The following is a 19356-nucleotide window of genomic DNA, read 5'->3' as shown; positions in this document are numbered from 1 at the left end:
TCATTTGGTTGTGTTGTTTGATTGTTCTTTTATTTTAAAATTATTGACACTTAAAGGATGTGATAAATTTTGATGTTTGTTTTCCAACCCCTAGTTTATCTTATATAAATTGTTTTATAATGTCACAGAAATTAAGCATCTTTTACATCTAAGTTGATGGTTATTTCCCCTTTGTATTTTAAATCTAAATTGAAAATATACTCTAAAGTTGAAAATAACTACAAAATGTCACTATATTGTTTTAACTTGACAAAAATATAGTCTAGAAAGACTTGATCATTTTCATACATAGTATTATTGATATTTACTGTTGGTGTCCTCCTTTCTAACTCAATATCCTTCTATTAAAAGTTTCATAATTATTATGAGGAATACATTGTACAATTGTACATACTAAGAAGTAATTCATTCTTTTTTTTTTTTTTTTTTTAAGACGAGGCAACCCTTGGTTGACAAGGACCTTGCAAGGACCTTGTCAATTTATAATCCCTTATTTTTTAATTTTTTATTTTTACTCCTACAAATTTTTTTTTAAGACGAGGCAACCCTTGGTTGACAAGGACCTTGCAAGGACCTTGTCAATTTATAATCCCTTATTTTTTAATTTTTTATTTTTATTCCTACAGCACCTGGTTTTCGTAGCTGGTCTCCCATCCAAGTGCTAACCAGGCCAGACCCTGCTTAGCTTCCGAGGTCAGATGGGCTCGGGCACGTTCAGGGTGGCGTGGCTGTAGACGGCCACTCTTTTTTAAATGAGTGATATTTGGTAATTGGTTGAATTCAGGGACAAAATTAAAAAAATTATTTCAAGCTTTTGAACTAGTTTAAGTTTAATATCTTGAGACGTATATAAATGAGAACTAAGCGAAAGGGATAGAGCTGGCAATGAGGGTCGGTGTCGCACGTGAGATTAAGCAGATATTCAGATATTGTAATGAACGTTCATTTGGAAATTTAGGATCAAACTTAAGAAAAATCAGTCCCAGAACTACTGTTTATTGGGCGCCTAACGTTTGTCCAGTCCAGCGCCCATCGCTCCTGAGCCTCCCTCGCTCCTACGTGATATTTGTTAACTGTCGCCTTTCCCAGAGATTCCGAGGTGGAGGGTGTGCGGGGCAGGAACTTCGTCAAGGCCGCTGACTGGGAGCTGCAGGACCCGTGCCCTGTCAGCTTGAGAAGAGAGGTTCGTGAGGCAGTGGTAGCGTTAGAGTTAGGGATAAAGGGTGTCCCCCAAAACAACAGTGGGGTCGGAGTGGAGATGGGAAAGCACTTGACAGGGAGCGAGGTCAGGGCTGGATGAGCACGGGCCACGCAAACGGGGAGGAGAGAATTACTCTAAAATGTTATTACATCGGTAAAAGTTAAAGTGATTAGAAGTATAAAATAGGACTGTTCATAGGCCGAATCACATAGCATTAGATTATTATATTAAGAACCAAATCATAGTATGAAAATTTTGCATACCGCGGCTCAGTGAATATTGAATAAAACAGGAAATGCGAGTCAGGCAAAAAAAAAAGAAAAAAGGATTTGAATTATTAAAAAGCTATAGACTACATTTAACCAATCAATAATAGCAAAAAGAATACAAAATATACAACTTTACATTCCTATGAAACATTTAAAAATTTATGGTATATTCCCCTCTAAGTTTCTTCTAAATTTTCACTAAACATATCGTATAATTTGTATTTTCTGACCACAGTGTAATATAATTTAACATCAAAAGTGTAAAAATGTTAAATAACTATTATTTAAATTATAGTAACACTCTTCAGGAATTCACAGTCATCAGAGGAAATTCTGGACCAACAGAAGATAAAGAAAATCTATACCAATTGTATTCAGTTCCGTGTCTGGTAGAGGCCTGATACCTGCATTGCGTAGATAATTTTCCTGTGCCGATCTCACTTGGCCATGAAGAATATCAGTGTTTTGATTATTGACTCCATAGTGGCTTCAAATTGAACTGATCATTTTAAATAATTAATATAATGTAAACGCTATAAAAATGCATTGAAATCCGATTGTGAGAACATGCACTAAAATGTTAATAGTGTTCTTGAATGTTCTATAGCTTTGTAAATTCAGAGGGTCATCCAGCCAATTCTGCTGTTTCGGAGGTCATTGCTTCTCCATCTGAGATGGGCTTTTCTGATTATTTTCTCCGATGCTGGATGCCAAGGTAAATAATTGTAATGTTAGTATCACGAGAGAGTTAATATATTACTGTGAGCAAACCACTTCTTCTTCAATTGGTAGTTTAAGCCGCAAACTTAACTTGACTTTCCAAAATGAGTCAAGGAAGCAAACATGACTCTCCTCTAAAAGCAGAGAGCGAATTGAGGAGTAAACATAATTTACACAGTGAACTATTTCTGAAAGTGTTAAGAGTCAGAATAAGTATTTTGGGACCAGTATTTTTTCTATCCTAAGTTATTATCATGAAAGAGTTAATAAACCTCCAAAACAGTAAGTAATTTACTATTGGGGCGGGGAGGGAGGTAGGTTTAGGGCTGTTAATAAGCATTATATGAATTGAAACTGTTGTTTCTTGTTTTCTTTAGTGAAACAAATGTATAACATGCCACGGCTAATAGGAAAGATACTTAGGCACTTTCTATACAGCAATTTCGTTCTAAGGAACAATGATAAATGTTCTTCCTCTGGAATGAGAATAGGAAATTACTTGACTACAAACCATTCAATCTAGTATTATTAATTATGTAGAGAACTTCATGATTTAATGAAATTTAGATAGCCTTGCAGGAAGCAATGAGATTTTGTAATATACTGACAATTAGCTAAGGAATGTATCATGTATATTTTATCCATATTTCTCGACATCAAACTCTGATACATTAGAAGCATGAAGAATGAGAACCTGTATCAGTCATTTTTGAACACTAAAAATGTCGTCTTTAAAGAAAAGGAAACATTCTGCAAAAAAAAAAAAAAAAAAGAAGTTTTATAATAGAATTGATTTGACAGCGAGACCAAACATCTAAAAGTGCTTTGTGTGTGTGAAGTAAGTTGAACTACTCCAAGGAGGAAAATCAGTTAGAAGATGGTTAGAAGTTATTGGTCGTTCCTTGGGACGAGATCTTTTTAATTTTTGAATTCTCACAGTGCTTTGTGTTTCTCTTATAGCACATATTTGTCATTTATCCTTCGTATTAGTTATGCCTTGCCTCTTAAAAGAGTATTTGCAGTGAATAGCATATGACATCCGCTTTGAAGAGACCTAAGTTAAAATTCTGATTTACTTAGAATCTTGAATCTCAGTTTCCTTATTTGAGAAATGGGGAAAGTGAAACCTTTACAGAGTTTTTCTTGTCATAAAGATCATTTTCAAGAAACATAAATCTAGGAGGCACCCAACAAAAGTAATTTTACCGGAGCGTAAGCTACTTCTGTCCTTTATGTCTGTCTGTTATCCATAGGGTCTAGAAGACTGCCAGTTACGTAGTTGTCTATTAGCAGAAGAATATATAAATAAATCAATAATAATAATTCTAGAGTTAAGGTATGTCATTTACCTACAGTGGGTTAAGAGGAAGAGGTGATAATGTTCAACATTAATTTAGTGACGGATCCAGGGGTTTAACTAGTTAAGAATATTTCCATTTTAAGTAACAGAATTGCAAACCTATTCAGTAACAGAAATGACATAGTATGATTCTGTATTAATTTACTAATAACCGTACTACTGCATGAAATTATTTTACCTCTAGTTTGTTTATTCTTTTATTTTCTGGGTCTTCCTCTGAGAGGTGGGTTCCATAAGGGCAGGGAAATTGTCGCTGACATTCAGTCTCGTGCATCCCACACCCGGAAGATGGCTGGAAATAATAGAACTGTCATAGCTGTCAGACGAATTGCATTTCTGTTATTCTCACAAGGCTTGTCTCCCCGCGAGACTCCAGGCGTCCTCGTGGCAGAGGCTCCGCTTACTTGCCAGTTGTCCCCTCCTTTGCCCAGAAGCGGCTGCGTGTGAGGAGGACGTGACAGAGGAGAATTATTTTAGGAATTCAATAGTTCGTGTGTCTTTGGAGTCCTTAAATAGAGTCTGTCAAAAGTCTTATGTGGCCCCAAATTAATGTTCTAATGGTTGTCTAGAGGGCATATATAAAATCAGCTAAAATGTGTAAACATAATTTTTCTGGTATAGTAACATAGTAAGTGTAAGATAAATGTTAATGCTTAGTGCTAGTACTTCGAATGGCTACCAAATTATTTCATATTGCCTTTTCTCAGGTATTAGGGACACTTCAGATTTGCATCTAATTGAAGCTACTTGATGGGGATTTAAGAGGGAAGTCAAAATCAGGGAGAGTCAAAGTCCTGTGAACGCTGGAACAGTAATTCCTTGTTCAAAGATGGCTTGACCGAAGGCCTTAGTACCCTTCAATGCTCGGTTTCTGGCCCTTAAACAAGATGAAGTAAAAAACTGGATGACTTGCAAATAACCACAGTTTGTTCATTACAAACTTATCAGGATATTATCAGACTTACCAGGATAGTCTGTTTAATCCCCGTTTTTTGTAATGTCAGTGGACCGCAGTTCAAGATATCTTTCTCTCTCTCTCTCTCTCTCTCTCTCTCTCTCTCTCTCTCTCTCTCACACACACACACACACACACACACACTCTCACACACCCCATTATAAACTTTCTCTTGGGTAATATGTACTGATAAAATCAACATTATCAGCTTTATATACTTCTACTTTTTAAAAAAAAAATGTTCCATATCAGATATATGATTTCCAAATATTTTTTTCTCAATCTATAGCAAGTCTTTAATTCTCTTACCAGTGCCTTGCACTGAAAAAAAAAAAAGTGCTTAAATTTTTAATTTATCATTTTCCTTTATGGATTGTGATTTCGGTGTCTTCTCCAAATACTCTTTGCCAAACTCCAGAACATGAAAAATTTTCTCCTATGCTTTCTTCAAAAATATTAGTTTTCTATTCAAATATATTCACCATTTAGTGTTAATTTTTGTATAATAGTGTGAGGTTTGGGTCAAGGCCTTTAAAATTTTTTTTTTTTTTTGCTTATGGATGTCCAGTTGTTTCAATACCATTTATTGAAAAACCATATTCTTTCTCCACTTAAAAATATTGCATTTATCTGCCTTGGTCAAAAATTAAAATGTCTCATTGGCACAGGTCTGTTTCTGGACTCTGTTCAGCTCTGCTGATTCAGACGTTGCCTTTCCCAGTACCATGCTGTCTGATTACTGCAGCTTAAAAAAGAAAACAGCTTTCCTGAGGTATGTCTCAGGAAATATTAAAAAAACTGAGCACATTTACTCTCTGTATAATTTGACGATTTTGGAGATATGCATACTCCCGTAAAACCATGGCACAGTCAGTATAATAAACATGTCCATCGCCTCCAAAAGTTCCTCCTCCCTGTGTGCATTGCTGGTTTCGTAAGAAAACAGCGTGAGATCTAACCTGACACCTTTTTAAGTGTACAGAGCAACGCTGTTACCTGTAGTCCCAATGTCATAAATCTCTAGCAGTAACTCGTCTGCTGTAACTGAAACTCTGGACCCACTGGACGAGCGCTCCCAGCCCCGCCCCCAGTCCCGGCCTTCACCATTCCACTGTCTGTTTCTGTGAATTGACTATTTTAGGTTCCTCACGTAAGGGAAATCATGCAGTATTTGTCCTTCTGTGTCTGGCCTCTTTCACTTGGGAGAATGTCCTCTAGTTCATTCATGTTGTCACATACGGTAGGATTCCTTATTTTTTAAGGCTGCATAGTATTCCATTGTATGTTAATACCACATTTTCTTTATTCATTCGTGCATCCGCAGATACCTAGATTGTTTTCATACCTTGGCTATTTGAATGATGCTACAATGAACACGGGCGTGTAGCTATCTCTACAAAATCCTGATAGCAAACCATGCATCCGATAAGTGGTTAATATCTAAAAAAAACAAGGAACTCCTAAATTCAGTAGCACATGTAGAAAGATACAGATATAGGTATAGGTATGGATATAAGTATAGGTACAGTTATAAATATAGGAATAGATATAGATACAGGACTCAGTATAGGTATAGGTATACGTATAGGTGTAGGTATAGGACTACATATAGGTATAGCTATACATACAGCTATATCCATAGCCTCAGCTGACATCCCGAGACTGGCCGAGTAGAATGGGGGGAAAATGGCTTCCTTGGTGATGTCATCAAGCCACGGAGCTCCCAGCCCTGGAGCTGCAATGTCCTTCTGTGACGTGGTTTTTCATTAGTTACCATTTCCGGAAAATGGGAGGAAAAATCAAGGTTGAATGAAAACCTCTCGGTTAAACGAATGAAAATATTAAAGACCATTAGAGGGAAGTTCTGGTTCTGAAAATAATAAGCGTAGCCATCTGCCTTTGTGTTCCTTATTTTTTTGTAGTCGGTTGATATACTCGCCTCTCTAGTATTTTACATTATTTAAAAAATTTATCTGGAAATAGAGACGAAACATTTCTGGTACTGACGGATGCTTAGCGGGTGGTTGAAATTAGGCTGCTGTCATGTGAGTGTACCCACGTTTCTAAAATGTGTGGAATCCTCTGCTTGCAGTTGCTCTTAATGATAATCTTCTTAGAGATTTTTATCCACTGATTCTTAAATATTTTGGATCGGTGCCTTAGGATGGAGAAAAAGTCTAATAGGGAATATGTTCCTCCTTAACCGTTTAAAATCTCCTGAGGCTTGATAACACATATCTTACTCAACTTTTTCACGATGATAGAGGGGAAGATAATTATGCAACGTTCATTCTCGTTAAGCAGTACAAGCTTTGCTCCTGCAAGTTAGGCTGGCGAGTTGTTCAGGAAACCTTTGTACTACTGCAGAACCGGTGCGGCGTGAATACAGCAGACTAACGGAATGATGCTGAGGCATTTTCACTTGGGAAGCAGACTGCCCAGGGTTCAAATCCCACCCTAGCTACTTGGCGTGGCCGTGGACCAATTATGTGGCCATTTTAAGTTTGGTCTATAATAATGGGATAGTGATAGAATTCAGAATCTCCTTTACAGAGAGCTTGAAAGGATAAGGTGGACGATGCTTATGAAAGGCTTACTATTTAGCACAGAACGCAGCATATGACTTGTGCTAAAAATTCTTAGGTATTATTAATTAAGTAACTTAAAACGAAGGTCTCTGTCGTCTTAAAGCTCCACACAGTCCACCCCATAAACCTTCAGAAGCCCCACTATCTACATGACTGTCAGTTCCTACTAAGTTAACTCAGTCGGTGTGCAGGCACGTGGGCAGATTTCGTAGCCCTTTTATAAAACAAATTGCTCATGAAAAGAGAGCTTCAGATCTCCACGAGACGAAGCAAGAGCAGTTTTCAAATCTGTCTAAAAGAGAGGAGGGGCTTGCCCCGAGCCCCAGGAGTTCGAACCCTCAGACCAGTGCACAGTCAGCCTCCGGCGATGGCCCCGGACACCATCTCAGTGCTCTGCCCAGCTGCTGGTCTGGCTGCTGCTAAGGATCTGAGCTCTTTCTGTTCTCTCTCTCCAGTTTGGGGTGACCGTTTGTCCTGTGACTTCACTACTTTGACAGATGTGAGAAGAGTCATGGCTTCTCACTTTTCTTTTTCCTTTTTCCTGTCATGAGAGTAGGGGTGACGATTTCCAAGCTCTTTATATGTCACAGCAGAAATTCCTCATTGCATTTTTTAGAAACATGAGTATTTAAGTTTAAAAATGCGTATCATCTTTCGCTTAGTCATAGGCACTTAAGATTCTCCCGTGTTCTTCCATGTCCTTTCGTGGCTTCGTAGGTTATTTCTTTTTCACGCTGAATAATGATGTCCCGCTGCCGGGGTGGGGGGCGCCTTTTACTTCTTCGCTCACCTCCTGAAGGGCATCTTGGTTGCTTAAAAGCGTTGGCGAGTATGAACGAGGTCTCTGTAAATATTTGCGTGCAGCTTGTGAGTACATAAATGTTCAAGTCCTTTGGGTAAATACCAAAAATGGAATTGCCGGATTGTATTGAAACAGTGTGTTCGGTTTCGTAAGAAGCCACCAAACTGTCTTTCAGAGTGGCCGCACCATTTGCATTCCCGCCAGCAGCTAGTGAGAGGTCCAGGGGTCCACGTCCTCGTCAGCACTTGGCATCGTCAGTGTTCTGTATTCGGCTGTTCTCATGGGCCCGTGGTGGTACTTAATTATTTTAATTTGCATTTCCTTGATGGATGATGTGGAGCATCTTCTCATGGACTTACTTTCTGTCTCTATATCTTTATCGGTGAGGTGTCTGTTAGGGTCCTTGGACCTTTTTATTAGTTCAGGTCGTTTGTTTCCTTATTGTTGAGAAGTCAATCTGAAAAGACTAGGTTCTGTATTATTCCAGTTCTGTGACGTCATGGAAAAGGCAAAACCATGGACATAGGAAGAAGATCGGTGACTGCCAAGGGCCGGGGGAGGGGAAGGGTTAATAGGGAAAACACAGAAGATTTCGGGGTAGTGAAAATGCTCTATATAATAATAGTGCACATATGTCATAATACACTTGTCCAAACCCATAAAACGTGCGACACCAAGAGTGAACCGTAGGATGAACCATGGACTTCGGGTGACAAGGCCGTGTCGATGCAATCCCATTATTTGTAATAAATGTACCTCCGGTGGGGGGTGTTGACAGTGGGGGAAGCTGTGGGTATATGGGGGGCGGGTACGTATGGGAAACCTCTGTACTTCCCCGTCAACTTTTCCGTGAACCTAAAACCATTCTAAAAAATTAAAGTTTTGAGAAATGTCTATCACCTGTAAATAATATTTTAGCACTTATATTTATTATTTATATTCTCACGCATTCACTAAAGCCTACAAAACAATTTAATATTGTATTAATATTTGATAATATTTTTAGTTATAAGTGAGAGAAATACTCTGGCTAATGGGAGGAATGTTGAGAACCTCACATAGTCAGTAAGGACCAACATCACTAGCAAATATTCGCTGAAGGAGCTAAATGCGTATGAACGCAAGACTTCCTAAGTCACACTGGGGGGAGCGTTTTGTCGGGTGTCACTTCCGATGGCATTTTTGCCACTGTCATCTCATGTCATCGTCGGCATGTGAGGCTTCCAGTAACAGGTTCTAAATGTCCCCTTTATATTTGCGTTATTACTTAATATTTAATATTAAATGAAGTAATAATACCGCTTAATATTGCTAAGCGGTATTACTTGATAGTACTAAGTGGGCCACGGCTCTGTACTGCATTCTCACGATGACCGATTTGGGCTCGGGGTAAAGTGTAGGTGAGGACCATGGTGAGAGTGGCGAATCTGTCGCTTGGCTTATTAATACGGCATGCCAACGCTCCGAGTTCGCCTCTCCCAGAACGCTTTGCACAGAGTTGATGCATGCAGGCGTTTGTTGGTTGAGACATTTATTCCAGGAGGCTAAGCTGAGGAAGTACTTTTATAGGTATGAAAGCTTTGATTTTGCACCTTAGAGATGTCAGTGTGAGAACGGTTCGCATGAACATACATGGATGGCAGTCATGGAATCAGTTTTCGGAGGGTAGGCTCCTACCACGGTGAAGCACAAATAGACGAACTGCATGAATGCCGATAGTGTCGAGTGTGGTATTGCATAATAAATCTTCGCGATTTCGTCCTGACATCATTTCTATAAAAGCACTGAGTCAGAGCCAAGGCTAAGAGGCAAAGAGATGGCTGTTACCGTCTGAAATAATATTCAGTATTTTCTGAAAAGGAAGAAATTGATTACATCCACCTTTCGGTATCAGTTTTCCACACTTAAGTTCAACTTACTGCCAAACACCGCACACCCCAAAACCTTCCTTCGTGTTTTATATATTTCTCCTGTATGTGGTTAGCTGCCCTTTATAATTTTTTTCTATAAGACACATACAAATAAATAATCTCCTTTTCTGTAGCAGCGTCTTCTGATTATTCAAGGAATGGTGTGAAAAGTCGTAATAATCAAGAAAACACACAACATAATGCAGAACGATAAAAACTGGAGTTACATTCCCAGGAATGTCAAAGAGTAATGCTAATATCTGATTGGAAATATGGTTTGGGATTTCTGTAGCACCTGGAAAAGTGTTTTCTAATTATAAATTATCTTTAATAAGTTCAATTGACTAACAGCTTTTGATCTAATTATTTAAAAATAGAATAAATTGCCAAAAATCGTAATTCAAACTTTAAACATGTCGCCCTGCTGATTCACTTACATTATGTAAACTCTTTTTCTTTTTATTAGAAAACCCACAACAACAGGGACGTAATAAGGAGAAAATAGGTTGTGTTCACAGACTTTGCTTGACAAAGGAATTGAAGTCACCATTTAAATCTCAGTGAACCGTTTTGAAAGTAAATTGGCAAAAATAGTAGTCGGTCTCGCTCGGGCTGGTAATTGTATTTCTTTGTTTAGTCTCTTTCCCATGGAGTAATCATTTACCCACACTGCTGCACATCTCAGAAATGCAGGTACAGCGGCACTGAGATCGTGCAGTTGTTGAAAAATCAGAAGATTTAGACTCTACTTTGAAAGAGTTTATAACTTTGAGACACAATGGCTAAACTCTACAGAGAACGAATAGCTGATAAATATATATGAATGTCTACATCATAAGTGACAAAGAGTACATGCAGGTGGAAGGGCTGACAGGTAGACTGCAATCACATGGTGTCAGCAAAGGAGCACTCTCTTCATGTTAGAATCTGTCTGGTATTGGAAAACAAAAGAGATGGGCGGGTGCATTTACGGAGAAGTCATTAAAATCTTGAGAGAAAGGACTCACATTTTCTGACATCCAGTAGCGAGGCTCTATACAAGTTTTAATAGGAAAGGCAGTTTGGTCGAACGCCTTTGGGTGTAGATTGTGTCCTGAGGTTTGCTGGGAGACCAGGAGATTTGCAGGAGATTTGCAGGTGGTAGGAGAACCATCCACCGTTCACTCCCTAAGCGAGACTCTCAAGTTAGATGTGTTTCAGTCATCAAACGTGCTCTGGAAAAGTTACCTAACAGGAAATCCTTTCGTCTCAGGCCGTAATGCTTCTAATTACTATTTTTTTTCCTTTGTTGTATTTTGATTTCTTCTGTCTTTTTCCATCATAGGTCGTCGGGTTTACTAGTTTAATTTTGCAGAAAGGGAAAACATGATTGTTCCTTGGAAAAGTCTGAAAATGTTCTGTTACACATAACCTGTGTTCTCTGCAGGAATTTCTTGACTACCAGGCTGGAAATTTATAAAACAAAGCTTCTTTCTTCGCATGTGGCATTCCCTGGTTACAAATTAGGAAACTATGTGAACGATTTCTCCAGGTGGGTGAGTTTGTAGTTACAGAAACTGTGCGGTGTCCTAACGCAGGCCGGTGCCCGTCCCTGTCGTGTTGGCTATGGGCCAGCTTCCTGGGACCCGAGGAAGCGAGGTGATCGGAGGGGTTCCGCCCCAGGTCCTCCCACATCTGCCCGCCCCAAACCCTGAACGCTCCCCTCCCTCACGCTGGCCGACCCGCTGAGCGAAAGCCCTGTCTTCTTGCCCATCCAAAGACCAGCTCCAGCAAGATCCTCTGTCTGTCCCATGTCCATTTTTCTCTTTCTAATGGAACCTTCCAAAAACACGATTCTCTGAATTCAGCAACTCAGAGACAAACTCTGAATCAAACCTCAAAACACAATATAGTCCTAAGTAAAATGCTCAGCTACTCAGGCAAAGTCATCCCCAGTAAGGTTGACAGTGACTTCACAGTTTTTCTGCTTCCACCAGAAAAAATGGTTGTGTATGTGATTCCCATCAATTTCGTTAAAGAATACTTTCAACTAGTTTTCTCCAAAAAGAACCCCCCCCCCCGCCCCCCCGCCGCCCCAATAAAACTGGATCATCTATCTCTAGTGGGATATCCAGGCTATAGTCGACAGTCTTTCAAATTCTTCACTTCTAAGTTTCAAAACTTGGGTTTTATTTTCAAATAGACAAATATAATAAGTGCCTTAAGAGATTTATAAAGAGTTTTGCCATGTGAAGATCTATAAATCTGCCTGCCAAGGTAGTAGAATAACCATTGAACAGATCTAAGAAGTTCATGATATAATCATTTCATGCCTCTTTCTCTTCTTCCTTTTAACCGGCTTAATTATGTTGTATAAAGAATACTATAAAGGAAATTTAAAACTAAAAGTAAATAATGGAGGAGCATTGGTTTATTTTTCTTCATTTTTCTCTCCTGGATGACACAAGGCAAAAAAAAAAAAAAAAATCACTATTTGCATGAATGTTGCTTGAGGGTAAAACTGGAATTTTGCATAGGAATACATTTGAGTCTGTTTCATTATGAAAACAACTGTTCACTCGAATGTCTGAGGTTTTCACCATAGACCAAGGCAGAGTGGTTTTGAGCCTGGAAAATTATCATAGCAGATGTCAAAACCCTCAGTAGTTTTCCCATGAAACATCTAATATAGATCAACACGGTTCCTGGTGAACCTTCTAGAAAGCGTTAGCACGAACGCGTACCACACAGACACCTAAACAAATAACAGGCTGTGTGGAATCACGTGATAGGAACCAATTACATTGTGTTAATTTTCAGCCAAAGATAGTAATTTTCATTTTAGAATAGTTCATGTGAAGCCATTTCTGAGACAATAGTTAAATACGAATCCTAATTGTCTTATCAAGAGAATGTTTTGTTTGACGATAAAACCAAATTAACAGTGTTTAGACCTAACGGGAGATTCTTGTGAATTTTCGAGTATTATTCAAAGGCAGCTTTAATAAATTCATTAAGGACAAATGCTTGCTTCATGGCAAACCCAGGTAAATCTATGATGAATGATGGATTCATGCCATCAATAAATGCTCATCAGTGTGGGACCGTGTGTGGAGGTCGTCACATCTGTCTCTGCCCACGAAGCCAGACACCGATGGGTGAGAGACTTGTGTCTTCAGTATTTCTGCAGCCCGGTCTGAAGGTTCTACTACTCCTGTAAAGCTCCCGTGACGCATTCCATTTTAGAAATAGTTTTTAAAGGAAAGAGGAATTTTCCGTAGATTTTAAGAGGCGGTGCTGAGAGAGCGGGGCTCCGTCGTCGTGCGACGTGGCTGGAACTGTCCCGCCACGTTGCCGCGGTTTGTTGGGGGTGAGTGCGTCAGCCTCCCTGAGCCTGACAGGCTCTGTCGTCCTCACAGTGAGAACAGCATCAACGCTTAACCTCCACGTTGTCACCGGGATTAAATCCAAGACGACGCGCGTAAATCACGTTGTGCCTGGCACACGTCAGACGTTGAGTCAAGTTTACCCACTTTAGCGTTCTTCTTCTTATTTTCCCTTACAGTGCTCTATTTTGGTAAATGTCTTATCATCATGACAAATGTATTTGGTGACAGAGACTCAATTTAAATTTCCCTGGTGGCGAACACTGGTTTGACAGACGTAAAAATCGAATAATGTTGTGAGCTATGATATATTAAAAAGTATAATTCTCTTCTTTTTTGCTTACAACCATTGCCAAATCATTGTAACTTTAATTCGTAACTGCCCGTTTATCCATCTGGCATTTTACTTCTCTCTCTCCCGTCGTGTTGAAATAACTGGTCATATTAAGCTCGGCTCTCAGGATTATCCATGCGAATGTCTGCCTCGCATTAACAAAACTAATGATTTTGGTTCCATATTGCTTTGATAATAAAACTAACATTATTATCGATAACCACTTCGGGAGACACAATTGTAATGTTGCATCAGAATTGAAATGATCCGTAAAAATGTTTGAATGGTAATTACGATATCGCAAAGCAAAGCAAAGCAAAGGCGAACATTTTAGTAATAGGGACCATAATCAAGACCTCTTCGTTTGTAGCATGCTGGCCAGCATACAAAGTCCGATCGCTTTTTGTCTTCGAGTCTTTGCAGAGCAATGCACTTTGCTAAATGTTAAATTATACGACACCTCGGGGAGGTGATAGGCCATCCGGGGGAGCCCACGGCTGGGGTCAGTGCCCTGAGAGACCCAGCAAGTGTGTGCACCCCCTCTCCCCGCATGAGGATGGAGCTGGGAAGAGGGGCACCCTGGCCTTGGGCTTCCAGGCTCCAGAATGTGAGAAATAAGTGTCTGCTTGACATGAAGCCACCAGTTTTCCGCGGCCTGGGTGGGCTGATACCCGAGGAAGCCTCCGAATTCATAGAACCCACAAATCTCCCTGGGCCGTGAATCTACTACCTGACTTTTCCATTCCATCAGACTTCCTCTCTGATTAACAGGAATTTAAAACAACACATTTAAAACACATTACATTGAAAACACATCACCCATTCTTGCAAGATACAGCAGCATAACCGATCGATTTTTACTGGTATATGCATCATTGCTCTTAGAACCTTGGAGCAATGGAAAGACCCAGAAGGAAATCTGAGAGGAGTTTACTTCCTAAGAGTGAAAGTAAGAACCCCCCACCCCCCGCTCAAACGGTAGCGTCAACGCAGTGCAGACTGACCTGTCCGCCCGTGGTGGGGCTTATTTCTAGTTTAACGCTAGTTGCTCATCTCTAGTCCCAGGCTGCTAGCTCCACGAAAGTGCGTGTGTGTCTGTGCGTGTGCATATGTCTGTGTATATGCGCGTGTGTCTGCGCGTGTGCGTGTATCTGTGTGTGTCTCTGTGTGTGTGTGTCTGTGCACGTGTCTGTGTGTATGTCTGTGTCTGCTCATGGTCTGTGTGTCTGTGTGTGTCTGTGCGTGTGCATATGTCTGTGTCTATGCGCGTGTGTCTGCGCGTGTGCGTGTGTCTGTGTGTGTCTCTGTGTGTGTGTGTCTGTGCGCGTGTCTGTGTGTGTGTCTGTGTCTGCTCATGGTCTGTGTGTCTGTGTGTGTGCGCATGTGTGTGCGTGTGTGTCTGTGTCTGTGCGTATGTGTGTCTACGCGTGTGTGTCTGCGTGTGTGTCTGCACGTGTGTGCGCATGTGTCTGTGTCTTGCGCGTGTGAGCATGTGTGTCTGTGTGTTTGTGTGTGTGTGTCTGTGTGTGTGCGCATGTGTGTGCGTGTGTGTCTGTGTGTGTGTCTGTCTGTGCATATGTATCTGTGTCTACACGTGTGTGTCTGTGTGTGTGTCTGCACGTGTGTGTGCGCATGTGTCTGTGTGTCTTGTGCGTGTGTGAGCATGTGTGTCTGTGTGTGTTTGCATGTGTCTGTATGTGTGTGTGTCTGCACATGTGTCTGTGCACATATGTCTGTGTGTGTGTCTGTGTCTGCTTGTCTGTGTGTTTGTGTGTGTGTGTCTGTGTGTGTGTCTGCACATGAGTCTGTGCGCATGTGTCTGTGTGTGTGTCTGTCTGCTCATGTGTCTGTGTCTGTGCGCATGTGTGTGCATGTGTGTGTGTGCGTGTGTCTGTGCGTATGTGTCTATGTCTACGCGTGTGTCTGTGTGTGTCTGTGCGTGTGTGTCTGCGTGTGTGTCTGCGTGTGCGTGTGCGTGTGTGTCTGCGTGTCTGTGCGTGTGTGTCTGCATGTGCGTCTGCGTGTGTGTGTGTGTCTGTGTCTGTGCACATGTGTCTGTGTGTGTGCGCATGTGTGTGTGTGTGTGTGCATGTGTCTGTGCGTATGTGTCTGTGTCTACGTGTGTGTCTGTGTGTCTGTGCACATGTATGCGCACATGTGTCTGTGTGTGTCTGTGCATGTGTGTCTACGCGTGTGTGTCTGCGTGTGTGTCTGCATGTGTGTGCGTATGTGTCTGTGTCTACGCATGCCTGTGTGTCTGTGCACATGTGTGCACACATGTGTCTGTGCGTGTCTTGTGCGTGTGTCTGCGTGTGTGTCTGTGTGCGTGTGTCTGCGTGTCTGTGCATGTGTCTGTGCGTGTCTGTGCGTGTGTGTCTGCGTGTGTCTCTGCGTGTGCGTGTGTGTCTGTGTCTGTGCGCGTGCGTGTGGACAGTGGTCCCCGGGCGGCGGCGGCCTGAACGCTGTCTGCTCACGAGGCCACGTGTGCCCCCTCCAGCCTGCCAGCCCTGCCGCCCTGACCCCCCACGGCGGGATTTTATCGTAACCACGTCTGCATCCTTCGTGGGTCACCAGGGGATGTCTGACCACTTTCCCGTGACACTTCGCATCTCAGAGGCACTTAGGTTCTTGTGCCATCTGTGCTGATGTCCGCACAGGTGCGTTTACCGCCGCTGCCTGCACTGGACGCAGAAATGCGAAAATGTGATCTGGTCCCCTGACCAATGGCCTAGACGACCCACTTTTCCCCCCTCCAGCCTGCCGGCCCTGCCGCCCTGACTCCCGCGGCGGGATTTTATCGTAACCACGTCTGCATCCTTCGTGGGTCACCAGGGGATGTCTGACCACTTTCCCGTGACACTTCGCATCTCAGAGGAACTTAGGTTCTTGTGCCATCTGTGCTGATGTCCGCACAGATGAGTTTACCGCCGCTGCCTGCACTGGACGCAGAATGCGAAAACGTGATCTGGTCCCCTGACCAATGGCCTAGATGACCAGGTGTGTGGGTAGACGGAGCTCCGTTCTGGCACCTGGACTCCTACATCCCCAAACCATGGCGAGACCCACAGCCCAGCCCTCCCTCGGGGGTTTGGCCCCGGTGGGCAGGGCAAGGAGGGTCTGGAGCGCGGCCCAGGCCCTGTCACGGCCTGGGCGGAGCGGGGAACCTTTCCTCTCAAGGGCAGCTCTGCTGGCCGTGCGTTCCCTGCCACAGCTGAAGCGGTGGTGGGCGGCACAGAGAGGACCATGGCGGATCGGGCTGGGTCCTGGAGCTGTCCCGTCCGGGTGGGCGGGAGCTCTGACTGCATCCCTCTGAGAGGAAACGGGTTTGAGTGCATCCTCCCAAACAGTCACAGCGTGTCTGAGACTGAGCTCTTACAGTTACCAGACGAAAACGACGACAACTGAGAACGTGTGTTCTGTGTTCTCTGCACGGGCCTCGCCCCCTTCCCGGAGGCCCCGGGGTAGGTGGCTGACGGAAGCTGAAGGGCAGAGGTGACAAGGACTAGGGTGGGGGCCCGGCGGATAGCCTCTCAGTTCCCTCACGTGCTCCTTTCCTCTCCCCCCGGAGGCCCCGGGGTAGGTGGCTGACGGAAGCTGATGGAAGCTGAAGGGCAGAGGTGACAAGGACGAGTGTGGGAGCCCGGTGGAAAGCCTCTCAGTCCCCTCACGTGCTCCTTTCCTCTCCCCGCGTCTTTCTCTCTCTTTTTTTTTTTTTTTGAAAATTTCTTAATGTGATAAACCGTGCTTTGCATTTAGGGAAGACTGTGTATTTTTAGCGAGTCTCCAGGCCCTTAAGGGGACACTTGGGGCCAGTCTCGTCCCTTTGAAGCAGTGCAAAGTATTCCCCTGTCTCAGGAAAGCCAACCACATAATTAAATACTGTCCAGATTGTATCAAATATCTTAATATAGAATAATAACGACAACTTTAGCCATGTAGTTTTTCTCGTTTTATAAACTGCTTCTAAGCATTCTCTTTACTCCTAAAAACATTCCCACGCTAACTTTTTTTGCTAATGTGTTAGTTTTAGAAATTAAAATGCTTGCCTCAGCAACATTTAGTCTGTGGAGTGAAGAGGAAATCTATACTTACTGAAATTATACACTAACATTTTTAATAGCAATTGCAAATGATACACATGTATTATCTCGATTATACTTCTCCGAAAATCAGTGATTCCTCAAATTAGGCCTAAATCATGTATCATTCAGGACTCATTTGCTATATGATAATTTACCCGTTATTCAAAGCATATTGATGACTTACCTCCCTGTGGTTTTAAACCAAGAAAAGAGCAAAGGGGGTTTGTCGTCTTCTCTCTGTTTTTCCAAAGCACTGACTCATTTTCTACAGAACAACTAACAGTGTATGAAACTGTCTATATCTTCAACTACACTCTGAGTTATTGTATGTCAAGAAATTTTTACTTTCCTTCGATTCTTCCAATATCCAGAAGAGTTCTTAGAACATATTAGACCGTCAATAACGTTGTTGAAAATAAAATAGATACCAATGAGTAAGTGGTGATGAATATCAAGGAAAGTTATTTTAAAAAAGATAGGATAGATCAAGTTGAAATTTGGGAGGCTTTGCGGGTATTAGAGTTTTTAGTAAAGGAAGTTGTAGGCTGGGTTTTGTTTTTGCGTAAAGCTCGTCGACACCGACTCCCCATTTCAGCTTGTTCAGAGAGAAGGGAGAACTTGAGAGTTTTTATGGCGCAGTCTGAATATTTTACTTCTGCTTTTTCACATGAAGCTTAAAAATTTTTCACCAAGTTTTTTCTAGACCATTCAACTTAATTGTTTAGAACCAATTTTTCAAACTTATTTTATAGCCTTACGTGTAACAAAACTGACGTAATGAGTACAGCTGGCATGAAGAGCCTGGGGAACAAATATCACCGCCACTAATAAGCCACTGATTCATGTTTTGGGGGCGGAGGCGGGCAGCATCCTGGGCATCATCCCGTGAGTGCCACACGTGGGAACGGAAGGCCTCAGTTTGCACAAAATGTCCCTTACGAGGAGATTGACTCAGTGAGGTTTTCCTGCGTATCGGACAGGCCCATGTACATACTGAGCATAATGAAAAGACATACAGTGTCATGTTAAGAAATTCATATTGAGGATTTAAGATTTTGCATGTGGTTTCATATAAATAATTTATATATGTGTAGATACACGTACAGATGTGTGCGTGTTTACCATGAACCATACTGCAGACAGCGCCGTGTGCAGATGCAACTGATGCTCATTTTAAGAAACAGGGTGAAGTACGATGACGTCAAAGATCGGAATTGATCAGGAGAACTGAAAAGAAACGTGACTAACGTGAGAAAGACTATGCCAGTGTTTACGCACTGTTTTGGCAACTCCTCCTCATGGTGTGATTAAAATAATACAGCTGCTTGCTGGAGACGGTACGGATTGCGGGCTGCGTGTGCCGTATGATTCCACTGTTCCAGATTCTCGCTGTTTCTGTGCCAAGTCCTTGTCAATATGAGTTTGCTGTGACAAGTGTCCTTTTTGAACCGAGTCTGTAATGCATTTCCTGGCCGTACCGTGAAAGTCGCGTTGCTTTTTCTTCTGAAGGTACACGTTGGTCCATAGAGCCTGCTGGGTCCCCCAGCTTATGATTCTGATTCTGACACAGGACTCTATTGTATTTACATTCGAAAGTGAATTAACAGGTGTAATAATGATAATGTTAGCATAATTGCAACTTTCGTCTGTTTTATAAAATTCCACTCTGAAAATAGATATTTGAGCTTCATCTTGTCAAAGCGTCTATCTCGGCAAGGAGTCCTGAGCAAGTCACAGCAGGTGTGGCCTTGTTAATGCGGCGTCCCCCTA

The 19356-nt window shown here is 42.1% G+C and overlaps 1 pseudogene; it reads right to left on the bottom strand.

Annotated features, from left to right (window-relative positions):
• Nucleotides 1-617: 617 nt before the first annotated feature.
• Nucleotides 618-736, bottom strand: LOC112481295 (annotated as a pseudogene).
• Between the last annotated feature and the right edge of the window lie 18620 nt (nucleotides 737-19356).

The sequence above is a fragment of the Pteropus alecto genome, unplaced genomic scaffold (genome assembly GCF_000325575.1).
Source record: "Pteropus alecto unplaced genomic scaffold, ASM32557v1 scaffold14, whole genome shotgun sequence".
Lineage (NCBI taxonomy): Eukaryota > Metazoa > Chordata > Mammalia > Chiroptera > Pteropodidae > Pteropus > Pteropus alecto.
This window is presented reverse-complemented; position numbering and strand designations above follow the sequence as displayed.